The sequence below is a fragment of the Spinacia oleracea genome, chromosome 3 (genome assembly GCF_020520425.1).
Source record: "Spinacia oleracea cultivar Varoflay chromosome 3, BTI_SOV_V1, whole genome shotgun sequence".
Taxonomy (NCBI): Eukaryota; Viridiplantae; Streptophyta; class Magnoliopsida; order Caryophyllales; family Amaranthaceae; genus Spinacia; species Spinacia oleracea.
The window spans coordinates 55,295,770-55,304,741 of NC_079489.1; the positions used below are offsets into that span (position 1 = coordinate 55,295,770).

An 8,972-nucleotide genomic window follows, 5' to 3' on the forward strand; every position below is an offset into this window, starting at 1 on the left:
TAACACCCCAACAATTCCCATTTTCTAAAATAACCTCTTTTTAAATATAACTGTAGGGAATTATCAAAGTATTATCGCCCGTGTGAAAACGTTACGGCTTATTCAGAATTTTGCAGCGGAAAACATGAAACTAACTTTTAGGTTCATAAATAATCTATTACATATTAGGTCCAAACCAATTAACTGAATTAAGGAAATACGAATAGTACGACAAATTTCAAAACCAAGTTAACAAATTAAATCACTTAATTAAACGAATAGAACTACAAGCTCTCTAATCCCGTCCCAATGATGCATCATCTTCAAACCTGTAGATGGGCAACGCTTATTGATCCTTAGAGACTGCTCACCAAAGATGGGTCATCACAGGATCAATAAGGCATAGCCATGATCAACACACACAAACAAAGCACGTAATCAGCAAAGCTGAGTACTACATACTAAAACAACAACAATCCTAGCATGATACTATCAAACCCACAACCCTAACATGATACTAATAAATATAAGTAAGGACAGACAAAACATAATAATTTGACGATTATACTTGACTAGACTAAGCTAGACTTAATAACCATAATATCATTTTAGTTGAAATAGACAATGGACCGAGTTGACCATCCAGAAGTCTTCACTAAGGAAGACGAGGTACGGGCGCGACTCCGTAACCTCAGTGACCTGCGATATCGAGGAACGTTTAAATAAAAATAGGACACGGTGATCAATCCGGTCCCAGAAAAGGCCATGGGCTACCACCATGAACCCCAACTCCTGTTTGTCCGTCACTTCAGACGTGCACAGTCTAAAGCTATTGCTATTCAGTTTCACTTTACATGATTTACAAATTGAGACTCCGTTATGACTCAACCATTACATAAGACAGACAATTCACATTTGTTCACAACTGTTTTTATCTTGGAATCAAGTAAGTGATCATAAAAGCATCAATCAAGACTCATTCCAACTTAACCAACCTTTCCTTTAACCATGAGCAACCCTGTATATGGGCATAAAGTTTCAACTTACTAAACAAGGTCCTCCGCCCTTATAAAGTAGTGAAAAGATAGAAAGGGAACAACAACCAATTGATCCAACCCAATCATATAGAATAATCTAGTGTTCCCAACCAACATGTTTGTATCAAACATCCATACTAACATGTTACAGTTCTTATAGTGCAAAATAAGTTCAATAAGTTTGTCCAACAGTATTAAACATGCACATTCAATATAACCCAGTTCGTCCATAATATCAACATCACCAAGTTCAACAATAATATCAACATAACCAAGTTCAACAACAAGATTCAACATGGTTTCATCAATTAGCACACATTCCAAGCACACAGGTATGTACGTACCTTGTGTAAACAAACTGATACGTCACCTTAACACTTTCAAAAGTTGCCTAAAGAGAATTCTCCACCTAAAAACAACCAATATAGACTCATATCAATTCATATTGAATTTTCAGCAACATTAGGGAGCTTCAAACCCTTCCTAAACATAATTAGGACGTTTCCCAATATCGAAACTTGAATATTTAATTTCCTAGCATCATAATTATTATATTAATTATTGAAATTCGTTGAAAACTTTTCAAAGCATCATACTTTAAATTTCCAGCAATATAACTAATTTCAAACTACTCCAAAACATCATTAACATGTTTGAAATCATAAAAACAATAACTTTAATAATTCCTAAACATCCTACCATGATTTAAAATCATTAAAAACCTTAAAATTTATACTTTAATAATTAAAACCATATCTCAATCAAATCGTATATTCTGAAAATTAATGATATAATTATTACAAAACATGAAATCCGAAATTCATAATAAATCATAAATCATAAAAAGAATCATGAATTTAATTCGAGAAACATAAATCGAATTATAAAAACATTATTAAACATTAATTAGTTTTAAGGGTTTAGAAATAACCAAAAGTGAGGAAGAAGGAAGCTGCTGGCCGGCGACAGTGGCGGCAGCAGACGGTGGGTACGTCGGTGGTTCAACACTCTTGGTGGCGCGACGGGTGGTGCAGCACGACTGGTAGCTGCGTGCGGAGCAACAAAGAAAATAGGAGGGGAGATTTCTTGTGTATGTAAAGGAGAAGGGAGGAGGTTGGTCGACGGCTGGGTTGTGGCGATGGGAAGTCGGCGGGAGCAGGTGGTGGTACAGGTGGTGGTTGCGTGCGCTGATAGTGGTTGTGCGAAAAAAAAAACAGAACACAAGTCAGGGGAGACAAAGAACGAGAGATAAAAAGGAAAGAACGAAAGAGAAGAGGAGTACCGACGGCGGAGGGGATGGTGGCAGGAGGTCGGTGTAGTGACGGTGGTCCAGCGTGGCTGCCGGCTGGCGGCTGAGCAAAGGGGGAAGAGGTTAAGGGTTATGGTTCACGTGAAAGTGAAGCAGAGAAGTTTTTGTTGTTTTTGCTTTTACGTAACATTGAAAGAGAGGAAAGGAGTAAAGTGTTTTGGGTCTTATTATTTGGGCTTTATCAACTTGGGCTAGAACTAAGGTTGAGTTTAAGTGTTTGAATCCAAAACCAATTAGGATTGTTTTCAAAATTCAAACGGTTTTCGTAATTCAATTTCTTTTCAACATAAAATTCTAAACTTATTTTAATTTCATAAATCGTTGAAATATTTAAAACGTATAAAAATAAATATTCGTTACTTAAATAATTTATTTCTAAAATTCGCAAATTCTATTTAAATATAATTAACTATACGTTAAAATATATCAATAAAATGTATAAAATTACGGGGGATTACACCCACAATAGAATGGCATATCAAAAAGAAAGAATCGTATGTTGATAGAAATGATGAATGTAATGCTCTTGAGTTCAGGTCTTCCTGATAACTTGTGGGGGGAAGCAGTGCTATCTGCAAACTTTGTGCTAAACAGGGTCACTCACACAAAGCTGGACAAGACTCCGTATGAGTATTGGAAGGGTTATGCTCCTAACCTGAGTTACTTGAAAGTGTGGGGGTGTTTGGAAAAAGTAGGCTATCCATCTTTCAAACGGCTTACTATAGGATTGAGAACATTTGACACTGTGTTGGTAGGCTATGCGAAGAACAGTGTTGCATACAGGTTTTTGAGACTTGATGATCACTCGATATGCGAGGCTCGTGATGCGGAGTTCTCCGAGCAGGTATTTCCCTTGAAAGATAATATTATTGCTAATGATTCTTCCTTTGTAGGACAGTCTTCTCGGTCTGGAGCTCTTGCAGGACAGTCTTCTCAGTCTGGACCTTCTACGATAATATTGAAACTTTCCTTATGGTTGACAATCAAGAACAACCTAGGAGAAGTAAAAGGCAAAGAACATAAACAAGTTTCAGACCTGATTTTCTCACAACGTTCCTCGCGGAGATGGATCATATGGATGGTTTAGATGAAATAATGGTGTGTCTACAAGTGGTAGATGATGACCCCAAAACCTATGAAGAAGCGAAGAGGTCCGTTGATGCGAGTTTCTGGAAGGAAGCAATCAATAGCGAACTTGAATCCATCTTGACAAATCAAACCTGGGAGTTGGTGGAACTCCCAAAAGGGAGTAGGGCCATAGGATGCAAGTGGATTTTCAAGAGGAAAACGAATATTGATGGTTCCGCCACTGGTCTTAGCGTACGACCACCTCCTGCTAGGATTGCGGGGTGTCGCAACATATTAATGTAGGATGTATTTTAATGTAATTAGAATCCTTATCATGTCAGGTTTCCTAACACGGTTAGGACTGTCAATACTATAACGCATATAAATATTCATCAATGGGAATCACTCCAATCACGGAGTGTTCTACGGAAGCTGACACTTACCATTATTGCCCGTTAATCCACGCATTAAACTGGGTTCGGACCCTCACTACAAGAAATAACCTAATTTTCGACTGCCAAAAGTGGTCGTTAAAATACGAAAAACGGTCGCCAAATATCGGTCAGATTTCACTTGGTCGGTATTTGGAAGAACTTCGACTGGTAAACGGTCGCAAAAATTTAACGTCTGCTTTAACGTCGGGGTAGCAGTCGTTAAAGTAACGACCTCTCTAGTAGTCGTTAAAGTATCGACTGCATAAGCAGTCGTTAATATTACGACTGTATAAGCAGTCGTTAATTTTACGACTGTTAAAGCTGTCGTTAATTTTACGACTGTTGAAGCAGTCGTTAAAATAACGACTGTTTAAGCAGTCGTTAAAATAACGACTGCTTTAACAGTCATAATATTAACGACTGCTTATACAGTCGTAAAATTTTCACGACTGTTATGACGGTCGGTAATTTGGATCTTTTTATTTTTCGCTTAAATTATTCGCGGTCGTTAACCTGTCTGTAGGGGTCGTTAAATTAGTATGCAAATGTTATTTTGCAGGACCTATTGTCGTATGACCTGTACAATCGTATGACAACCCTGTTCAAACTCAACCAACAAAATTCATGTTGATGTTCCAACCTGTTAAACATATTGCAATTAGTTCAAACCTGTTAAACATGTTGCAATCCGTTCAAACTCATACATAAATACTAAGTACCTAGCACAATTAGTTCAAACTCATAAATAAATACTAACTACCTAGCACAAAGGTTTCCCGCCGCCACTGGGATCTCGAGGGTCCTGCGACTGCGAGAAAGGAAAACCAGAACACTGACTGAACATCCTCTCATAGGACTCCATTGTCCTTTTCAACTCGGCGACGTCCCTCTGACGCTCTAGTCGCTCTTGTTGTAATCCCCCGTAAATTTATAAATTTTATTAATATATTTTAACGTAATTATTTATATTTAAATAGAATTTATGAATTTAAGTAGTAAGTATATAATTAACGTATATTTATTTTATTTTAAGTACGTTCTAAATATTTAACGATTTTTGAACTTTATTATATTTATATATTTAATGTATATTTAATTTCATTTAAATATATTCTAAAGATTTTAACGGTTTGTGCAATCAAAAAATAATTTTAGAATTTTATGTTGAAAAGAATTTGAATCAGGAAAACTCGTTGAATTTAGAAAACAATCCTTAGCAGTGTTGAATTCAAATCATAAAACAAATTCTAATCCTAGCCCAAATCGGTAAAGCCCAAAGAGATAACCCACAATTCCCTACCCACGTTTCAATTCAATTTCACGTAAAACAAACCCTCAAAACCCTTCCTCCCCTTCACGTGAAATTGCTGCTTCTCTCTCCCCTTTGTCAGTCGCCACCACCAGCGCGCACCGACCTCCTGCCACCAGTCACCGGCGAGTCGCACCGCCGGTAACTCCTCTCTTTCGTTCTCCTTTTTCATCTCTCTTCTTGTTCGTTCTTCTCTTCACACAATTTGATTTCTTGCTCTTCTCCTTACGTGCGTGTTGCTTGTCTTTTGCACAGCGCCGCCACGAAACCAGCGTTCGTGGCCTTGTTTCAGCCACCGTGTCGTCGCCTGAACGTTGTCCTTTTGCACGGTAGTCCCTCTTGACTCTTGTCCCTCCTTGTTTCTTCTTCGTTGTTTCTCTTTCTTTTATTTTCGCTCCCCCCATTAATCGTGCTTGTGTCGCACAGCCACCACCACCACTCACGGCCGTCGAGCAAGTTCTGCCGCCTCCAGTCGCGCCTCTCACCGCCGGCCACCTTCGTCCTCCCTTCCTTTTGGTTAATCCCTGAAAAACCCTAAGTGAATTTAATGTTTCTAAATTATGTTTAAATTATGTAATATTAATGTTTTAATAATTTAATTAGGGTTTTCATATTTAAATTATTAAGTTTTGATGATGTATTTAGAAATTTCAGATTATATGTTGTTGAAATTAATGTAATCATTTTCAGATTTGTTAATTGCGTAAGTTAGAGTTTTAATGAAGTTTTATTAATTTAATTCATGATTATTGAATGTAAATTATAAGTTATTATGCTTAAATTATATTTTCAGATTATATATTATGCTTAATTAATAATTTAATTTTCAGATTACATAGTTGAATTGAAATAAGGAATTTAATTAGTAAAGCATGGATTTTTAAGGTTTTAATGTTCTAAAATCATAATAGAATGATTATACATTATTAAAGCTATTATTTTTATGATTCTAAGAATGTTAATTATGTTTTGGAGTAGTTTGAAATTAGTTATATTGCTGAAAATTTAAAGTACGATGTTTGCAAAGAGTTTTCAACGAATTTCAATCACTAATTCAATAATTATGATGCTAGGAAATCAAAGGTTTAAGTTTTGATATTGGGGAATGTTCTAAATATGTTTAGGATGCATTTAGAATGCTTTGTTATGGTTGCCAATGATTAGGAATTGATTTGGGTACGTTTCTTGATTGTTTTAGGCGGAGAATTCTCTTTAGGCGACTTTTGAAAGTGTTAAAGTGGCCTATCAGTTTGTTTACACAAGGTACGTACATACCTGTGTGCTTGGAATGTGTGCTAATTGTTGAAACCATGTTGAATTGTTGATGAACTTGGTTATGTTAATGTTATTGATGAACTTAGTCAGGTTGAAATTGCATGTTTGATACTGTTGGATGGACATATTAAACCTTTATTGCATTTTGAGGATTATAACATGTTAGTATGGAAGATTGATGCAAACATGTTTGATTGGGAACACTAGATTATTTAGTATATAATTCAGATCAGTTAATTGTTGTTCCCTTTTAGCTTTTCACTACTTTATGAGGGCGGAGGACCTTATTTAGTAAGTTGAAACCTTATACCCATATTCAGGGGTTGATCAGTATTAAAGAAAAGATTGGAGTTAATTGGAATGAGTCTTGTTTGATGCCTTTGTGATCACTTACTCAATTCCAAGATAAAAACAGTTATAAATAAATGTGAGTTGCATGCCTTATGTGATTGTTGAGTCATAACAGGGTGTCAATTTGTAAATCATGGAAAGTGAAACTGAGTAGCAATAGCTTTAGACTGTGCACGTCTAAAGTGACGGACAAACAGGAGTTGGGGTTCATGGTGGTAGCCCATGGCCTTTCATTCGGACCGGATTGATCACCGCGTCCTATTTTCAGTCAAACGTTCCTCGATATCGCAGGTCACTGAGGTTACGGAGTCGCGCCCGTACCTCGCCTAGCTAGAAAACTCGGTCCATTGCCTATTTCAATTAAATTAATATTATTGTTATAAAAGTCTAGTCCAGTCTAGCCTAGTCTAGTTAAGTATGGTCGTCAGGTTATCATGCTTTGTCTGCCCTTAATTATGTTTAATAGTATCATGTTAGGATTATTATTGCTTTAGTATGTAGTACTCAGCTTTGCTGATTACGTGCTTTGTTTGTGTGTGTTGATCATGGCTATGCCTATTGATCCTGTGATGACCCATCTTTGGTGAGCAGTCTCTAAGGATCAATAAGCGTTGCCCATCTACAGGTTTGAAGATGATGCATTATTGGGATCGGGATTAGAGAGCTTATAGTTCTATTTGTTTAATTAAGTGATTTAATTTGTTAACTTGGATTTGAAATTTGTCGTACTATTTATATTTCCTTATTTTCGTTTATTGGTTTTGGGATTAAACCTGTAATCAATTACCTATAAACCTCAAATTAGTTTTATGTTTTCCGCTGCAAAATTCTGAATAAGCCGTTACGTTTTCACATGGGCGATAATGCCTTGATAATTCTCTATATTTTATATTAAAAGGTTATTTTAGAAAAGAGAGAATTGTCGGGGTGTTACACTTGTTCTCTCTCCTTTCGCTCTTCTTCTCTCTCCCTTTGCCTCTGGAGTCTCTCATCATCCATAGCTTTTATCATCTCAGCTTTTGTTGTTTCAAACTCAATGGATTTTTGAGACAGCTGTTGTTGAGTTTCTTCCAAACGGGCTGAGAGTTGAGAATACATAGATGGAGTGTATGAGCTAGAAGAACTACCACCCCTTCTAGTAGATGGTTCATAATATAGAGCTGCTCCACTCCCTAGACCAGGAACTTTTCCCTTTTTTCTCCCACCTACTGTCTCAAAGTAGATTTGATTGAGATCTTTATTAATGCCTTTTTCACGACATTCAGCAACATTCTTTTCGTATGCTTCCTACAAAAATTGAAATATATTAACCCAACTTAATGTTAAAGATAGCAATAGATGAAAAATCCTCAATCAGCAAGTAACAAAAGAGAGTTGTGCACATCCATACATGTACTAAGGAGGACATATAATAAAATGACCAGAGTATACCCTATGTAACTCTTATTGGAAGATAAATGTTCCGAGAAGAACACTGTAATTGCATTAATTGATATTGGAGATCCCTCAGTGAAGCTTGTTAGTTTCACAGAGTTCTTCAAGAGGGGGGGTGAATTGATATTTTACGGTTTTACAAAAATTAAACTACTAGGAACATAAACAGTAAAATATGCAAGCAAGATTTAGCGTGGAAAACTCTCTAGGCCCAATAGAGAGGAAAAAACCACGGCCCCTTTGGGGACTTAAACACATTCACTAATTAGGCAAAACAACTCAGTTTCTTTACAAGCCTAATCTACTCGGGCCACAATCTGTTAATCGCCTCTGATTACAGATGACTAGGAACAACCCTCTTTGTTCCTTCCCTTATGAAAACAGTCCCTCAACTGCTTCACCTCACAGATCTCTCGCGAGATCTTCTCTCTTGCTCAAGTAAGCCTGACTCAGGCTTATCATACAATAACTCAACACAATAATGAAACTAATAGATATTAAACTAATACTAACACAAGATATAAAACCAAGTAACAAATACTGCTCTATATGGGAACAAGAACAGACGCTTTAAAGATTAAAACTTTAAGGGTGATACCTGAAAGCTTCCGGTTTAATGTTAATAAGTCTGATAAAAGCTTTCGTGAAGAACTTGAGGTCTATTTATAAGAATCCAAGCTTTTACCCTAGATTCTAATCCAACACTAGTTAGGACTCCTTTCGAAAGATAGATTTTCGCAAATAGCTTCTTAAAAACGCGTTTAGATAAATCCTAT

General features: G+C 36.5%; 2 long non-coding RNA genes across 3 annotated transcripts; one reads left to right on the forward strand and one right to left on the reverse strand.

Annotated features, from left to right (window-relative positions):
* Positions 1-40: 40 nt before the first annotated feature.
* On the reverse strand, positions 41-2,703 carry LOC130469019 (uncharacterized). The gene is made up of 4 exons (XR_008929387.1): positions 2,299-2,703; positions 1,948-2,203; positions 1,361-1,425; positions 41-342 (listed from the first exon to the last, which is right to left on the reverse strand). It is a non-coding gene; the product is annotated as an uncharacterized lncRNA (long non-coding RNA).
* A 2,439-nt stretch (positions 2,704-5,142) lies between these two features.
* LOC130469020 (uncharacterized) lies at positions 5,143-7,235 on the forward strand. 2 transcript variants are annotated; one of them, XR_008929389.1, is made up of 4 exons: positions 5,143-5,277; positions 5,392-5,465; positions 5,563-5,652; positions 6,335-7,235. It is a non-coding gene; the product is annotated as an uncharacterized lncRNA (long non-coding RNA). The 2 variants fall into 2 exon arrangements; XR_008929388.1 differs by lacking the exon at positions 6,335-7,235 and having other exon boundaries at positions 5,563-5,833.
* Positions 7,236-8,972: the final 1,737 nt, after the last annotated feature.